The sequence below is a fragment of the Euprymna scolopes genome, chromosome 46 (genome assembly GCF_053919585.1).
Source record: "Euprymna scolopes isolate OS-2025 chromosome 46, ASM5391958v1, whole genome shotgun sequence".
Classification (NCBI taxonomy): Eukaryota; Metazoa; Mollusca; class Cephalopoda; order Sepiida; family Sepiolidae; genus Euprymna; species Euprymna scolopes.
The window spans coordinates 121116076-121135097 of NC_136527.1; the positions used below are offsets into that span (position 1 = coordinate 121116076).

The following is a 19022-nucleotide window of genomic DNA, read 5'->3' on the forward strand; positions in this document are numbered from 1 at the left end:
TTTTATTGTCATATTTTCTTTACTTTTTTTTAATTATGGCTATAAGTGCCAATTTAAATAAGCACCTTTTTGTGTATTTTTTTTTATAATGACATCACCTTCAATTTAAGTTGTCTCTCTTTTATTGTCATATTTTCTTTACTTTTTTTTAATTATCGCTATAAGTGCCAATTTAAATAAGCATCTTTTTTTAATCTTTATTTTATAATGACATCACCTTCAAATTAAGTTGTCTCTCTTTCATTGTCATATTTTCTTTACTTTACTTCAAATTCAGTTGTCTCTCTTTTATTGTCATATTTTCTTTACTTTTTTTTAATTATCGCTATAAGTGCCAATTTAAATAAGCACCTTTTTTTTTTTTTTTTAAATGACATCACCTTCAAATTAAGTTGTCTCTCTTTTATTGTCATTTTTTCTTTACTTTTTTTTAATTATCGCTATGAGTGCCAATTTAAATAAGCACCTTTTTGTGTATTTTTTTTATAATGACATCACCTTCAAATTAAGTTGTCTCTCTTTTATTGTCATATTTTCTTTACTCTTTTTTAATTATCACTATAAGTGCCAATTTAAATAAGCACCTTTTTTTAATTCTTTTTTTATAATGACATCACCTTCAAATTAAGTTGTCTCTCTTTTATTGTCATATTTTCTTTACTTTTTTTATTATCGCTATAAGTTCCAATTTAAATAAGCACCCTTTTTTAATCTTTTTTTTATAATGACATCACCTTCAAATTAAGTTGTCTCTCTTTTATTGTCATAATCACTTTACTTTTTTTTAATTATCGCTATAAGTGCCAATGTAAATAAGCACCTTTTTTTTATTCTTTTTTTTATAATGACATCACCTTCAAATTAAGTTGTCTCTCTTTTATTGTCATATTTTCTTTACTTTTTTTTAATTATCGCTATAAGTGCCAATTTAAATAAGCACCTTTTTTTTATTCTTTTTTTTGTAATGACATCACATTCAAATTAAGTTGTCTCTCTTTTATTGTCATATTTTCTTTACTTTTTTTTAATTATCACTATAAGTGCCAATTTAAATAAGCACCTTTTTTTTATTCTTTTTTTTGTAATGACATCACCTTCAAATTAAGTTGTCTCTCTTTTATTGTCATATTTTCTTTACTTTTTTTTAATTATCGCTATAAGTGCCAATTTAAATAAGCACCTTTTTTTTATTCTTTTTTTTTTTTAAATGACATCACCTTCAAATTAAGTTGTCTCTCTTTTATTGTCATATTTTCTTTACTTTTTTTTAATTATCGTTATAAGTGCCAATTTAAACAGGCACCTTTTTTTTATTCTGTTTTTTGTAATGACATCACCTTCAAATTAAGTTGTCTCTCTTTTATTGTAATATTTTCTTTACTTTTTTTTAATTATCGCTATAAGTGCCAATTTAAATAAGCACCTTTTTTATTCTTTTTTTTATAATGACATCACCTTCAAATTAAGTTGTCTCTCTTTTATTGTCATATTTTCTTTACTTTTTTTTAATTATCACTATCAGTGCCAATTTAAATAAGCACCTTTTTTTTATTCTTTTTTTTATAATGACATCACCTTCAAATTAAGTTGTCTCTCTTTTATTGTCATATTTTCTTTACTTGTTTTTAATTATCGCTATAAGTGCCAATGTAAATAAGCACCTTTTTTTTATTCTTTTTTTTATAATGACATCACCTTCAAATTAAGTTGTCTCTCTTTTATTGTCATATTTTCTTTATTTTTTTTTAATTATCGCTATAAGTGCCAATTTAAATAAGCACCTTTTTTTTTTTTTTTTTGAATGACATCACCTTCAAATTAAGTTGTCTCTCTTTTATTGTCATTTTTTCTTTACTTTTTTTTAATTATCGCTATGAGTGCCAATTTAAATAAGCACCTTTTTGTGTATTTTTTTTATAATGACATCACCTTCAAATTAAGTTGTCTCTCTTTTATTGTCATATTTTCTTTACTTTATTTTAATTATCACTATAAGTGCCAATTTAAATAAGCACCTTTTTTTTATTCTTTTTTTTATAATGACATCACCTTCAAATTAAGTTGTCTCTCTTTTATTGTCATAATCACTTTACTTTTTTTTAATTATCGCTATAAGTGCCAATGTAAATAAGCACCTTTTTTTTATTCTTTTTTTTATAATGACATCACCTTCAAATTAAGTTGTCTCTCTTTTATTGTCATATTTTCTTTACTTTTTTTTAATTATCGCTATAAGTGCCAATTTAAATAAGCACCTTTTTTTTTTTTTTTTTTAAATGACATCACCTTCAAATTAAGTTGTCTCTCTTTTATTGTCATTTTTTCTTTACTTTTTTTTAATTATCGCTATGAGTGCCAATTTAAATAAGCACCTTTTTTTAATCTTTTTTTATAATGACATCACCTTCAAATTAAGTTGTCTCTCTTTTATTGTCATTTTTTCTTTACTTTTTTTTAATTATCGCTATGAGTGCCAATTTAAATAAGCACCTTTTTGTGTATTTTTTTTATAATGACATCACCTTCAAATTAAGTTGTCTCTCTTTTATTGTCATATTTTCTTTACTCTTTTTTAATTATCACTATAAGTGCCAATTGAAATAAGCACCTTTTTTTATTCTTTTTTTATAATGACATCACCTTCAAATTAAGTTGTCTCCCTTTTATTGTCATATTTTCTTTACTTTTTTTTAATTATCGCTATAAGTGCCAATTTAAATAAGCACCCTTTTTTAATCTTTTTTTTATAATGACATCACCTTCAAATTAAGTTGTCTCTCTTTTATTGTCATATTTTCTTTACTTTTTTTTAATTATCGCTATAAGTGCCAATTTAAATAAGCACCTTTTTTTTATTCTTTTTTTTATAATGACATCACCTTCAAATTAAGTTGTCTCTCTTTTATTGTCATATTTTCTTTACTTTTTTTTAATTATCGCTATAAGTGCCAATGTAAATAAGCACCTTTTTTTTTATTCTTTTTTTTATAATGACATCACCTTCAAATTAAGTTGTCTCTCTTTTATTGTCATATTTTCTTTACTTTTTTTTAATTATCGCTATAAGTGCCAATTTAAATAAGCACCTTTTTTTATTCTTTTTTTTATAATGACATCACCTTCAAATTAAGTTGTCTCTCTTTTATTGTCATATTTTCTTTACTTTTTTTTAATTATCGCTATAAGTGCCAATTTAAATAAGCACCTTTTTTTTTTTCTTTTTTTATAATGACATCACCTTCAAATTAAGTTGTCTCTCTTTTATTGTCATATTTTCTTTACTTTTTTTTAATTATCACTATAAGTGCCAATTTAAATAAGCACCTTTTTTTTATTCTTTTTTTTGTAATGACATCACCTTCAAATTAAGTTGTCTCTCTTTTATTGTCATATTTTCTTTACTTTTTTTTAATTATCGCTATAAGTGCCAATTTAAATAAGCACCTTTTTTTCATTCTTTTTTTTTTTTAAATGACATCACCTTCAAATTAAGTTGTCTCTCTTTTATTGTCATATTTTCTTTACTTTTTTTTAATTATCGTTATAAGTGCCAATTTAAACAGGCACTTTTTTTTTATTCTGTTTTTTGTAATGACATCACCTTCAAATTAAGTTGTCTCTCTTTTATTGTAATATTTTCTTTACTTTTTTTTAATTATCGCTATAAGTGCCAATTTAAATAAGCACCTTTTTTATTCTTTTTTTTATAATGACATCACCTTCAAATTAAGTTGTCTCTCATTTATTGTCATATTTTCTTTACTTTTTTTTAATTATCACTATAAGTGCCAATTTAAATAAGCACCTTTTCTTTATTCTTTTTTTTATAATGACATCACCTTCAAATTAAGTTGTCTCTCTTTTATTGTAATATTTTCTTTACTTTTTTTTAATTATCGCTATAAGTGCCAATTTAAATAAGCACCTTTGTTTTATTCTTTTTTTTATAATGACATCACCTTCAAATTAAGTTGTCTCTCTTTTATTGTCATATTTTCTTTACTTTTTTTTAATTATCGCTATAAGTGCCAATTTAAACAGGCACCTTTTTTTTATTCTGTTTTTTGTAATGACATCACCTTCAAATGAAGTTGTCTCTCTTTTATTGTAATATTTTCTTTACTTTTTTTTAATTATCACTATAAGTGCCAATTTAAATAAGCACCTTTTTTATTCTTTTTTTTATAATGACATCACCTTCAAATTAAGTTGTCTCTCTTTTATTGTCATATTTTCTTTACTTTTTTTTAATTATCACTATAAGTGCCAATTTAAATAAGCACCTTTTTTTTATTCTTTTTTTTGTAATGACATCACCTTCAAATTAAGTTGTCTCTCTTTTATTGTCATATTTTCTTTACTTTTTTTTAATTATCGCTATAAGTGCCAATTTAAATAAGCACCTTTTTTTCATTCTTTTTTTTTTTTAAATGACATCACCTTCAAATTAAGTTGTCTCTCTTTTATTGTCATATTTTCTTTACTTTTTTTTAATTATCGCTATAAGTGCCAATTTAAATAATCACCTGTGTTTATTCTTTTTTTTATAATGACATCACCTCCAAATTAAGTTGTCTCTCTTTTATTGTCATATTTTCTTTACTTTTTTTTAATTATCGCTATAAGTGCCAATTAAAATAAGCACCTTTGTTTTATTCTTTTTTTTATAATGACATCACCTTCAAATTAAGTTGTCTCTCTTTTATTGTCATAATCACTTTACTTTTTTTTAATTATCGCTATAAGTGCCAATGTAAATAAGCACCTTTTTTTTATTCTTTTTTTTATAATGACATCACCTTCAAATTAAGTTGTCTCTCTTTTATTGTCATATTTTCTTTACTTTTTTTTAATTATCGCTATAAGTGCCAATTTAAATAAGCACCTTTTTTTTTTTTTTTTTTAAATGACATCACCTTCAAATTAAGTTGTCTCTCTTTTATTGTCATTTTTTCTTTACTTTTTTTTAATTATCGCTATAAGTGCCAATTTAAATAAGCACCTTTTTGTTTATTTTTTTTTATAATGACATCACCTTCAAATTAAGTTGTCTCTCTTTTATTGTCATATTTTCTTTACTTTTTTTTAATTATCGCTATAAGTGCCAATTAAAATAAGCACCTTTTTTTAAATATTTTTTTTATAATGACATCACCTTCAAATTAAGTTGTCTCTCTTTCATTGTCATATTTTCTTTACTTTACTTCAAATTAAGTTGTCTCTCTTTTATTGTAATATTTTCTTTACTTTTTTTTAATTATCGCAGTAAGTGTCAATTTAAATAAGCACCTTTTTTATACTTTTTTTTATAATGACATCACCTTCAAATTAAGTTGTCTCTCTTTTATTGTCATATTTTCTTTACTTGTTTTAATTATCGCTATAAGTGCCAATTTAAATAAGAACCTTTTGTTATTCTTTTTTTTATAATGACATCACCTTCAAATTAAGTTGTCTCTCTTTTATTGTCATATTTTCTTTACTTTTTTTAATTATCGCTATAAGTGCCAATTTAAATAAGCACCTTTTTTTCATTCTTTTTTTTATAATGACATCACCTTCAAATTAAGTTGTCTCTCTTTTATTGTCATATTTTCTTTACTTTTTTTTAATTATCGCTATAAGTGCCAATTTAAATAAGCACCTTTTTTTAAATATTTTTTTTTATAATGACATCACCTTCAAATTAAGTTGTCTCTCTTTTATTGTCATATTTTCTTTACTTTTTTTTAATTATCGCTATAAGTGCCAATTTAAATAAGCACCTTTTTTTAAATATTTTTTTTTATAATGACATCACCTTCAAATTAAGTTGTCTCTCTTTTATTGTCATATTTTCTTTACTTTTTTTTAATTATCGCAATAAGTGCCAATTTAAATAAGCACCTTTTTTTAATTCTTTTTTTTATAATGACATCACCTTCAAATTAAGTTGTCTCTCTTTTATTGTCATATTTTCTTTACTTTTTTTTAATTATCACTATAAGTGCCAATTTAAATAAGCACCTTTTTTTATTCTTTTTTTTTATAATGACATCACCTTCAAATTAAGTCGTCTCTCTTTTATTGTCATATTTTCTTTACTTTTTTTTAATTATCGCTATAAGTGCCAATTTAAATAAGCACCTTTTTTTATTCTTTTTTTTATAATGACATCACCTTCAAATTAAGTTGTCTCTCTTTTATTGTCATATTTTCTTTACTTTTTTTTAATTATCGCTATAAGTGCCAATTTAAATAAGCACCTTTTTTTATTCTTTTTTTTTATAATGACATCACCTTCAAATTAAGTTGTCTCTCTTTTATTGTCATATTTTCTTTACTTTTTTTTAATTATCGCTATAAGTGCCAATTTAAATAAGCACCTTTTTTATTCTTTTTTTTATAATGGCATCACATTCAAATTAAGTTGTCTCTCTTTTATTGTCATATTTTCTTTACTTTTTTTTTAATTATCGCTATAAGTGCCAATTTAAACAAGCACCTTTTTTTAATCTTTTTTTTATAATGACATCACCTTCAAATGAGGTTGTCTCTCTTTTATTGTTATATTTTCTTTACTTTTTTTTAATTATCGCTATAAGTGCCAATTTAAATAAGCACCTTTTTGTGTATTCTTTTTATAATGACATCACCTTCAAATTAAGTTGTCTCTCTTTTATTGTCATATTTTCTTTACTTTTTTTTAATTTTCGCTATAAGTGCCAATTTAAATAAGCACTTTTTTGTGTATTTTTTTTTATAATGACATCACCTTCAAATTAAGTTGTCTCTCTTTTATTGTCATATTGTGTTTACTTTTTTTTAATTATCACTATAAGTGCCAATTTAAATAAGCACCTTTTTTTATTCTTTTTTTTTATAATGACATCACCTTCAAATTAAGTTGTCTCTCTTTTATTGTCATATTTTCTTTACTTTTTTTTAATTATCGCTATAAGTGCCAATTTAAATAAGCACCTTTTTTATTCTTTTTTTTATAATGGCATCACATTCAAATTAAGTTGTCTCTCTTTTATTGTCATATTTTCTTTACTTTTTTTTAATTATCGCTATAAGTGCCAATTTAAATAAGCACCTTTTTTTTATTCTTTTTTTTATAATGACATCACCTTCAAATTAAGTTGTCTCTCTTTTATTGTCATATTTTCTTTACTTTTTTTTAATTATCGCTATAAGTGCCAATTTAAATAAGCACCTTTTTTTATTCTTTTTTTTTATAATGACATCACCTTCAAATTAAGTTGTCTCTCTTTTATTGTCATATTTTCTTTACTTTTTTTTAATTATCGCTATGAGTTCCAATTTAAATAAGCACCTTTTTTATTCTTTTTTTTATAATGGCATCACATTCAAATTAAGTTGTCTCTCTTTTATTGTCATATTTTCTTTACTTTTTTTTTAATTATCGCTATAAGTGCCAATTTAAACAAGCACCTTTTTTTAATCTTTTTTTTATAATGACATCACCTTCAAATGAGGTTGTCTCTCTTTTATTGTCATATTTTCTTTACTTTTTTTTAATTATCGCTATAAGTGCCAATTTAAATAAGCACCTTTTTGTGTATTCTTTTTATAATGACATAACCTTTAAATTAAGTTGTCTCTCTTTTATTGTCATATTTTCTTTACTTTTTTTTAATTTTCGCTATAAGTGCCAATTTAAATAAGCACTTTTTTGTGTATTTTTTTTTATAATGACATCACCTTCAAATTAAGTTGTCTCTCTTTTATTGTCATATTTTGTTAACTTTTTTTTAATTATCACTATAAGTGCCAATTTAAATAAGCACCTTTTTTTATTCTTTTTTTTTATAATGACATCACCTTCAAATTAAGTTGTCTCTCTTTTATTGTCATATTTTCTCTACTTTTTTTTAATTATCGCTATAAGTGCCAATTTTAATAAGCACCTTTTTTATTCTTTTTTTTTATAATGACATCACCTTCAAATTAAGTTGTCTCTCTTTTATTGTCATATTTTCTTTACTTTTTTTTAATTATCGCTATAAGTGCCAATTTAAATAAGCACCTTTTTTAATCTTTTTTTATATTGACATCACCTTCAAATTAAGTTATCTCTCTTTTATTGTCATATTTTCTTTACTTGTTTTAATTATCGCTATAAGTGCCAATTTTAATAAGCACCTTTTTTTAATCTTTTTTATAATGACATCACCTTCAAATTAAGTTGTCTCTCTTTTATTGTCATATTTTCTTTACTTTTTTTTAATTATCGCTATAAGTGCCAATTTAAATAAGCACCTTTTTTACTTCTTTTTTTATATTGACATCACCTTCAAATTAAGTTGTCTGTCTTTTATTGTCATATTTTCTTTACTTTTTTTTAATAATCGCTATAAGTGCCAATTTAAATAAGCACCTTTTTTTATTCTTTTTTTTTATAATGACATCACCTTCAAATTAAGTTGTCTCTCTTTTATTGTCATATTTTCTTTACTTTTATTTAATAATCGCTATAAGTGCCAATTTAAATAAGCACCTTTTTTTATTCTTTTTTTTTATAATGACATCACCTTCAAATTAAGTTGTCTCTCTTTTATTGTCATATTTTCTTTACTCTTTTTTAATTATCGCTATAAGTGCCAATTTAAATAAGCACCTTTTTTAATTCTTTTTTTATAATGACATCACCTTCAAATTAAGTTGTCTCTCTTTTATTGTCATATTTTCTTTACTTTGTTTTATTATCGCTATAAGTGCCAATTGAAATAAGCACCTTTTTTTTATTCTTTTTTTTGTAATGACATCACCTTCAAATTAAGTTGTCTCTCTTTTATTGTCATATTTTCTTTACTTTTTTTTAATTATCGCTATAAGTGCCAATTTAAATAAGCACCTTTTTTTTATTCTTTTTTTTATAATGACATCACCTTCAAATTAAGTTGTCTCCCTTTTATTGTCATATTTTCTTTACTTTTTTTTAAATATCGCTATAAGTGCCAATTTAAACACGCATCTTTTTTTTATTCTTTTTTTTATAATGACATCACCTTCAAATTAAGTTGTCACTCTTTTATTGTCATATTTTCTTTACTTTTTGTTTTATCGCTATAAGTGCCAATTTAAATAAGCACCTTTTTTTTATTCTTTTTTTTTATAATGACATCACCTTCAAATTAAGTTGTCTCTCTTTTATTGTCATATTTTCTTTACTTTTTTTTAATTATCGCTCTAAGTGCCAATTTAAATAAGCACCTTTTTTTATTCTTTTTTTTATAATGACATCACCTTCAAATTAAGTTGTCTCTCTTTTATTGTCATATTTTTTTACTTTTTTCTAATTATCGCTATAAGTGCCAATTTAAATAAGCACCTTTTTTTATTCTTTTTTTTATAATGACATCACCTTCAAATTAAGTTGTCTCTCTTTTATTGTCATATTTTCTTTACTTTTTTTTAATTATCGCTATAAGTGCCAATTTAAATAAGCACCTTTTTGTTTATTTTTTTTTATAATGACATCACCTTCAAATTAAGTTGTCTCTCTTTTATTGTCATATTTTCTTTACTTTTTTTTAATTATCGCTATAAGTGCCAATTAAAATAAGCACCTTTTTTTAAATATTTTTTTTATAATGACATCACCTTCAAATTAAGTTGTCTCTCTTTCATTGTCATATTTTCTTTACTTTACTTCAAATTAAGTTGTCTCTCTTTTATATTAATATTTTCTTTACTTTTTTTTAATTATCGCAGTAAGTGCCAATTTAAATAAGCACCTTTTTTATTCTTTTTTTTATAATGACATCACCTTCAAATTAAGTTGTCTCTCTTTTATTGTCATATTTTCTTTACTTGTTTTAATTATCGCTATAAGTGCCAATTTAAATAAGAATCTTTTGTTATTCTTTTTTTTATAATGACATCACCTTCAAATTAAGTTGTCTCTCTTTTATTGTCATATTTTCTTTACTTGTTTTTATTATCGCTATAAGTGTCAATTTTAATAAGCACCTGTGTTTATTCTTTTTTTTATAATGACATCACCTCCAAATTAAGTTGTCTCTCTTTTATTGTCATATTTTCTTTACTTTTTTTTAATTATCACTATAAGTGCCAATTTAAATAAGCACCATTTTGTGTATTTTTTTTTATAATGACATCACCTTCAAATTAAGTTGTCTCTCTTTTATTGTCATATTTTCTTTACTTTTTTTTAATTATCGCTATAAGTGCCAATTTAAATAAGCACCTTTTTTATTCTTTTTTTTATAATGGCATCACATTCAAATTAAGTTGTCTCTCTTTTATTGTCATATTTTCTTTACTTTTTTTTAATTATCGCTATAAGTGCCAATTTAAATAAGCACCTTTTTTTATTCTTTTTTTTTATAATGACATCACCTTCAAATTAAGTTGTCTCTCTTTTATTGTCATATTTTCTTTACTTTTTTTTAATTATCGCTATAAGTGCCAATTTAAATAAGCACCTTTTTTATTCTTTTTTTTATAATGGCATCACATTCAAATTAAGTTGTCTCTCTTTTATTGTCATATTTTCTTTACTTTTTTTTAATTATCGCTATAAGTGCCAATTTAAATAAGCACCTTTTTTTTATTCTTTTTTTTATAATGACATCACCTTCAAATTAAGTTGTCTCTCTTTTATTGTCATATTTTCTTTACTTTTTTTTAATTATCGCTATAAGTGCCAATTTAAATAAGCACCTTTTTTTATTCTTTTTTTTTATAATGACATCACCTTCAAATTAAGTTGTCTCTCTTTTATTGTCATATTTTCTTTCCTTTTTTTTAATTATCGCTATAAGTGCCAATTTAAATAAGCACCTTTTTTATTCTTTTTTTTATAATGGCATCACATTCAAATTAAGTTGTCTCTCTTTTATTGTCATATTTTCTTTACTTTTTTTTTAATTATCGCTATAAGTGCCAATTTAAACAAGCACCTTTGTTTAATCTTTTTTTTATAATGACATCACCTTCAAATGAGGTTGTCTCTCTTTTATTGTCATATTTTCTTTACTTTTTTTTAATTATCGCTATAAGTGCCAATTTAAATAAGCACCTTTTTGTGTATTCTTTTTATAATGACATCACCTTCAAATTAAGTTGTCTCTCTTTTATTGTCATATTTTCTTTACTTTTTTTTAATTTTCGCTATAAGTGCCAATTTAAATAAGCACTTTTTTGTGTATTTTTTTTTATAATGACATCACCTTCAAATTAAGTTGTCTCTCTTTTATTGTCATATTTTGTTTACTTTTTTTTAATTATCACTATAAGTGCCAATTTAAATAAGCACCTTTTTTTATTCTTTTTTTTTATAATGACATCACCTTCAAATTAAGTTGTCTCTCTTTTATTGTCATATTTTCTTTACTTTTTTTTAATTATCGCTATAAGTGCCAATTTTAATAAGCACCTTTTTTATTCTTTTTTTTATAATGACATCACCTTCAAATTAAGTTGTCTCTCTTTTATTGTCATATTTTCTTTACTTTTTTTTAATTACCGTTATAAGTGCCAATTTAAATAAGCACCTTTTTTTTAATCTTTTTTTTATAATGACATCACCTTCAAATTTAGTTGTCTCTCTTTTATTGTCATATTTTCTTTACTTTTTTAATTATCGCTATAAGTGCCAATTTAAATAAGCACCTTTTTTTAATCTTTTTTTTTTAAAATGACATCACCTTCAATTTAAGTTGTCTCTCTTTTATTGTCATATTTTCTTTACTTTTTTTAATTAGTGCTATAAGTGCCAATTTAAATAAGCACCTTTTTGTGTTTTTTTTTTATAATGACATCACCTTCAAATTAAGTTGTCTCTCTTTTATTGTCATAGTTTCTTTACTTTTTTTTAATTATCGCTATAAGTGCCAATTTAAATAAGCACCTTTTTTTTATTCTTTTTTTTATAATGACATCACCTTCAAATTAAGTTGTCTCTCTTTTATTGTCATATTTTCTTTACTTTTTTTTAATTATCGCTATAAGTGCCAATTTAAATAAGCACCTTTTTGTGTATTTTTTTTTATAATGACATCACCTTCAATTTAAGTTGTCTCTCTTTTATTGTCATATTTTCTTTACTTTTTTAATTATCGCTATAAGGGCCAATTTAAATAAGCACCTTTTTTTTATTCTTTTTTTTATAATGACATCACCTTCAAATTAAGTTGTCTCTCTTTTATTGTCATATTTTCTTTACTTTTTTTTAATTATCGCTATAAGTGCCAATTTAAATAAGCACCTTTTTTATTCTTTTTTTTATAATGGCATCACATTCAAATTAAGTTGTCTCTCTTTTATTGTCATATTTTCTTTACTTTTTTTTAATTATCGCTATAAGTGCCAATTTAAATAAGCACCTTTTTTTTATTCTGGTTTTTATAATGACATCACCTTCAAATTAAGTTGTCTCTCTTTTATTGTCATATTTTCTTTACTTTTTTTTAATTATCGCTATAAGTGCCAATTTAAATAAGCACCTTTTTTTATTCTTTTTTTTTATAATGACATCACCTTCAAATTAAGTTGTCTCTCTTTTATTGTCATATTTTCTTTACTTTTTTTTAATTACCGTTATAAGTGCCAATTTAAATAAGCACCTTTTTTTTAATCTTTTTTTTATAATGACATCACCTTCAAATTAAGTTGTCTCTCTTTTATTGTCATATTTTCTTTACTTTTTTAATTATCGCTATAAGTGCCAATTTAAATAAGCACCTTGTTTTAATCTTTTTTTTTTAAAATGACATCACCTTCAATTTAAGTTGTCTCTCTTTTATTGTCATATTTTCTTTACTTTTTTTTAATTATCGCTATAAGTGCCAATTTAAATAAGCACCTTTTTTTTATTCTTTTTTTTATAATGACATCACCTTCAAATAAAGTTGTCTCTCTTTTATTGTCATATTTTCTTTACTTTTTTTAATTAGTGCTATAAGTGCCAATTTAAATAAGCACCTTTTTGTGTTTTTTTTTTATAATTACATCACCTTCAAATTAAGTTGTCTCTCTTTTATTGTCATAGTTTCTTTACTTTTTTTTAATTATCGCTATAAGTGCCAATTTAAATAAGCACCTTTTTTTTATTCTTTTTTTTATAATGACATCACCTTCAAATTAAGTTGTCTCTCTTTTATTGTCATATTTTCTTTACTTTTTTTTAATTATCGCTATAAGTGCCAATTTAAATAAGCACCTTTTTGTGTATTTTTTTTTATAATGACATCACCTTCAATTTAAGTTGTCTCTCTTTTATTGTCATATTTTCTTTACTTTTTTAATTATCGCTATAAGTGCCAATTTAAATAAGCACCTTTTTTTTATTCTTTTTTTTATAATGACATCACGTTCAAATTAAGTTGTCTCTCTTTTATTGTCATATTTTCTTTACTTTTTTTTAATTATCGCTATAAGTGCCAATTTAAATAAGCACCTTTTTTTAATTCTTTTTTTTATAATGACATCACCTTCAAATTAAATTGTCTCTCTTTTATTGTCATATTTTCTTTACTTTTTTTTAATTATCGCTATAAGTGCCAATTTAAATAAGCAACTTTTTTTAAATATTTTTTTTATAATGACATCACCTTCAAATTAAGTTGTCTGTCTTTTATTGTCATATTTTCTTTACTTTTTTTTAATTATCACTATAAGTGCCAATTTAAATAAGCAACTTTTTTTAAATATTTTTTTTATAATGACATCACCTTCAAATTAAGTTGTCTCTCTTTTATTGTCATATTTTCTTTACTTTTTTAATTATCGCTATAAGTGCCAATTTAAATAAGCACCTTTTTTTATTCTTTTTTTTTTATAATGACATCACCTTCAAATTAAGTTGTCTCTCTTTTATTGTCATATTTTCTTTACTTTTTTTTAATTATCGCTATAAGTGCCAATTTAAATAAGCACCTTTTTTTATTCTTTTTTTTTTATAATGACATCACCTTCAAATTAAGTTGTCTCTCTTTTATTGTCATATTTTCTTTACTTTTTTTTAATTACCGTTATAAGTGCCAATTTAAATAAGCACCTTTTTTTTAATCTTTTTTTTATAATGACATCACCTTCAAATTAAGTTGTCTCTCTTTTATTGTCATATTTTCTTTACTTTTTTAATTATCGCTATAAGTGCCAATTTAAATAAGCACCTTTTTTTAATCTTTTTTTTTTTAAAATGACATCACCTTCAATTTAAGTTGTCTCTCTTTTATTGTCATATTTTCTTTACTTTTTTTTAATTATCGCTATAAGTGCCAATTTAAATAAGCACCTTTTTTTTATTCTTTTTTTTATAATGACATCACCTTCAAATAAAGTTGTCTCTCTTTTATTGTCATATTTTCTTTACTTTTTTTAATTAGTGCTATAAGTGCCAATTTAAATAAGCACCTTTTTGTGTTTTTTTTTTATAATGACATCACCTTCAAATTAAGTTGTCTCTCTTTTATTGTCATAGTTTCTTTACTTTTTTTTAATTATCGCTATAAGTGCCAATTTAAATAAGCACCTTTTTTTTATTCTTTTTTTTATAATGACATCACCTTCAAATTAAGTTGTCTCTCTTTTATTGTCATATTTTCTTTACTTTTTTTTAATTATCGCTATAAGTGCCAATTTAAATAAGCACCTTTTTGTGTATTTTTTTTTATAATGACATCACCTTCAATTTAAGTTGTCTCTCTTTTATTGTCATATTTTCTTTACTTTTTTAATTATCGCTATAAGGGCCAATTTAAATAAGCACCTTTTTTTTATTCTTTTTTTTATAATGACATCACCTTCAAATTAAGTTGTCTCTCTTTTATTGTCATATTTTCTTTACTTTTTTTTAATTATCGCTATAAGTGCCAATTTAAATAAGCACCTTTTTTATTCTTTTTTTTATAATGGCATCACATTCAAATTAAGTTGTCTCTCTTTTATTGTCATATTTTCTTTACTTTTTTTTAATTATCGCTATAAGTGCCAATTTAAATAAGCACCTTTTTTTTATTCTGGTTTTTATAATGACATCACCTTCAAATTAAGTTGTCTCTCTTTTATTGTCATATTTTCTTTACTTTTTTTTAATTATCGCTATAAGTGCCAATTTAAATAAGCACCTTTTTTTATTCTTTTTTTTTATAATGACATCACCTTCAAATTAAGTTGTCTCTCTTTTATTGTCATATTTTCTTTACTTTTTTTTAATTACCGTTATAAGTGCCAATTTAAATAAGCACCTTTTTTTTAATCTTTTTTTTATAATGACATCACCTTCAAATTAAGTTGTCTCTCTTTTATTGTCATATTTTCTTTACTTTTTTAATTATCGCTATAAGTGCCAATTTAAATAAGCACCTTGTTTTAATCTTTTTTTTTTAAAATGACATCACCTTCAATTTAAGTTGTCTCTCTTTTATTGTCATATTTTCTTTACTTTTTTTTAATTATCGCTATAAGTGCCAATTTAAATAAGCACCTTTTTTTTATTCTTTTTTTTATAATGACATCACCTTCAAATAAAGTTGTCTCTCTTTTATTGTCATATTTTCTTTACTTTTTTTAATTAGTGCTATAAGTGCCAATTTAAATAAGCACCTTTTTGTGTTTTTTTTTTATAATTACATCACCTTCAAATTAAGTTGTCTCTCTTTTATTGTCATAGTTTCTTTACTTTTTTTTAATTATCGCTATAAGTGCCAATTTAAATAAGCACCTTTTTTTTATTCTTTTTTTTATAATGACATCACCTTCAAATTAAGTTGTCTCTCTTTTATTGTCATATTTTCTTTACTTTTTTTTAATTATCGCTATAAGTGCCAATTTAAATAAGCACCTTTTTGTGTATTTTTTTTTATAATGACATCACCTTCAATTTAAGTTGTCTCTCTTTTATTGTCATATTTTCTTTACTTTTTTAATTATCGCTATAAGTGCCAATTTAAATAAGCACCTTTTTTTTATTCTTTTTTTTATAATGACATCACGTTCAAATTAAGTTGTCTCTCTTTTATTGTCATATTTTCTTTACTTTTTTTTAATTATCGCTATAAGTGCCAATTTAAATAAGCACCTTTTTTTAATTCTTTTTTTTATAATGACATCACCTTCAAATTAAGTTGTCTCTCTTTTATTGTCATATTTTCTTTACTTTTTTTTAATTATCGCTATAAGTGCCAATTTAAATAAGCAACTTTTTTTAAATATTTTTTTTATAATGACATCACCTTCAAATTAAGTTGTCTGTCTTTTATTGTCATATTTTCTTTACTTTTTTTTAATTATCACTATAAGTGCCAATTTAAATAAGCAACTTTTTTTAAATATTTTTTTTATAATGACATCACCTTCAAATTAAGTTGTCTCTCTTTTATTGTCATATTTTCTTTACTTTTTTAATTATCGCTATAAGTGCCAATTTAAATAAGCACCTTTTTTTATTCTTTTTTTTTTATAATGACATCACCTTCAAATTAAGTTGTCTCTCTTTTATTGTCATATTTTCTTTACTTTTTTTTAATTATCGCTATAAGTGCCAATTTAAATAAGCACCTTTTTTTATTCTTTTTTTTTTATAATGACATCACCTTCAAATTAAGTTGTCTCTCTTTTATTGTCATATTTTCTTTACTTTTTTTTAATTACCGTTATAAGTGCCAATTTAAATAAGCACCTTTTTTTTAATCTTTTTTTTATAATGACATCACCTTCAAATTAAGTTGTCTCTCTTTTATTGTCATATTTTCTTTACTTTTTTAATTATCGCTATAAGTGCCAATTTAAATAAGCACCTTTTTTTAATCTTTTTTTTTTAAAATGACATCACCTTCAATTTAAGTTGTCTCTCTTTTATTGTCATATTTTCTTTACTTTTTTTTAATTATCGCTATAAGTGCCAATTTAAATAAGCACCTTTTTTTTATTCTTTTTTTTATAATGACATCACCTTCAAATAAAGTTGTCTCTCTTTTATTGTCATATTTTCTTTACTTTTTTTAATTAGTGCTATAAGTGCCAATTTAAATAAGCACCTTTTTGTGTTTTTTTTTTATAATTACATCACCTTCAAATTAAGTTGTCTCTCTTTTATTGTCATAGTTTCTTTACTTTTTTTTAATTATCGCTATAAGTGCCAATTTAAATAAGCACCTTTTTTTTATTCTTTTTTTTATAATGACATCACCTTCAAATTAAGTTGTCTCTCTTTTATTGTCATATTTTCTTTACTTTTTTTTAATTATCGCTATAAGTGCCAATTTAAATAAGCACCTTTTTGTGTATTTTTTTTTATAATGACATCACCTTCAATTTAAGTTGTCTCTCTTTTATTGTCATATTTTCTTTACTTTTTTAATTATCGCTATAAGTGCCAATTTAAATAAGCACCTTTTTTTTATTCTTTTTTTTATAATGACATCACGTTCAAATTAAGTTGTCTCTCTTTTATTGTCATATTTTCTTTACTTTTTTTTAATTATCGCTATAAGTGCCAATTTAAATAAGCACCTTTTTTTAATTCTTTTTTTTATAATGACATCACCTTCAAATTAAGTTGTCTCTCTTTTATTGTCATATTTTCTTTACTTTTTTTTAATTATCGCTATAAGTGCCAATTTAAATAAGCAACTTTTTTTAAATATTTTTTTTATAATGACATCACCTTCAAATTAAGTTGTCTGTCTTTTATTGTCATATTTTCTTTACTTTTTTTTAATTATCACTATAAGTGCCAATTTAAATAAGCAACTTTTTTTAAATATTTTTTTTATAATGACATCACCTTCAAATTAAGTTGTCTCTCTTTTATTGTCATATTTTCTTTACTTTTTTAATTATCGCTATAAGTGCCAATTTAAATAAGCACCTTTTTTTATTCTTTTTTTTTTATAATGACATCACCTTCAAATTAAGTTGTCTCTCTTTTATTGTCATATTTTCTTTACTTTTTTTTAATTATCGCTATAAGTGCCAATTTAAATAAGCACCTTTTTTTATTCTTTTTTTTTTATAATGACATCACCTTCAAATTAAGTTGTCTCTCTTTTATTGTCATATTTTCTTTACTTTTTTTTAATTACCGTTATAAGTGCCAATTTAAATAAGCACCTTTTTTTTAATCTTTTTTTTATAATGACATCACCTTCAAATTAAGTTGTCTCTCTTTTATTGTCATATTTTCTTTACTTTTTTAATTATCGCTATAAGTGCCAATTTAAATAAGCACCTTTTTTTATTCTTTTTTTTTATAATGACATCACCTTCAAATTGAGTTGTCTCTCTTTTATTGTCATATTTTCTTTACTTTTTTTTAATTATCGCTATAAGTGCCAATTTAAATAAGCACCTTTTTTTTATTCTTTTTTTTATAATGACATCACCTTCAAATTAAGTTGTCTCTCTTTTATTGTCATATTTTCTTTACTTTTTTTTAATTATCGCTATAAGTGCCAATTTAAATAAGCACCTTTTTTTATTCTTTTTTTTTATAATGACATCACCTTCAAATTAAGTTGTCTCTCTTTTATTGTCATATTTTCTTTATTTTTTTTAATTATCGCTATAAGTGCCAATTTAAATAAGCACCTTTTTTTTTTTCTTTTTTTTATAATGACATCACCTTCAAATTAAGTTGTCTCTCTTTTATTGTCATATTTTCTTTACTTTTTTTTAATTATCGCTATAAGTGCCAATTTAAATAAGCACCTTTTTTTTATTCTTTTTTTTTATAATGACATCACCTTCAAATTAAGTTGTCTCTCTTTTATTGTCATATTTTCTTTACTTTTTTTTAATTATCACTATAAGTGCCAATTTAAATAAGCACCTTTTTTTATTCTTTTTTTTACAATGACATCACCTTCAAATTAAGTTGTCTCTCTTTTATTGTCATATTTTCTTTACTTTTTTTTAATTATCGCTATAAGTGCCAATTTAAATAAGCACCTTTTTGTTTATTTTTTTTTATAATGACATCACCTTCAAATTAAGTTGTCTCTCTTTTATTGTCATATTTTCTTTACTTTTTTTTTATTATCGCTATA

The 19022-nt window shown here is 22.9% G+C and overlaps 1 long non-coding RNA gene across 2 annotated transcripts in view; it reads right to left on the reverse strand.

Annotated features, from left to right (window-relative positions):
* The window catches only part of LOC145271218 (uncharacterized), a 44247-nt gene that overhangs the window by 21355 nt on the left and 3870 nt on the right, over positions 1-19022 (reverse strand). Inside the window, exons 2-6 of one of the 2 annotated variants that reach the window (XR_013865757.1) lie at positions 16448-17487; positions 13823-15611; positions 8741-12986; positions 4680-5002; positions 218-2879 (exon numbers count right to left, since the gene is read on the reverse strand). This is a non-coding gene — a long non-coding RNA (uncharacterized LOC145271218). Of the gene's footprint in view, positions 1-217; positions 2880-4679; positions 5003-8655; positions 12987-13822; positions 15612-16447; positions 17488-19022 lie in introns of both variants that reach the window. The other variant, XR_013865756.1, reaches the window with a different exon arrangement.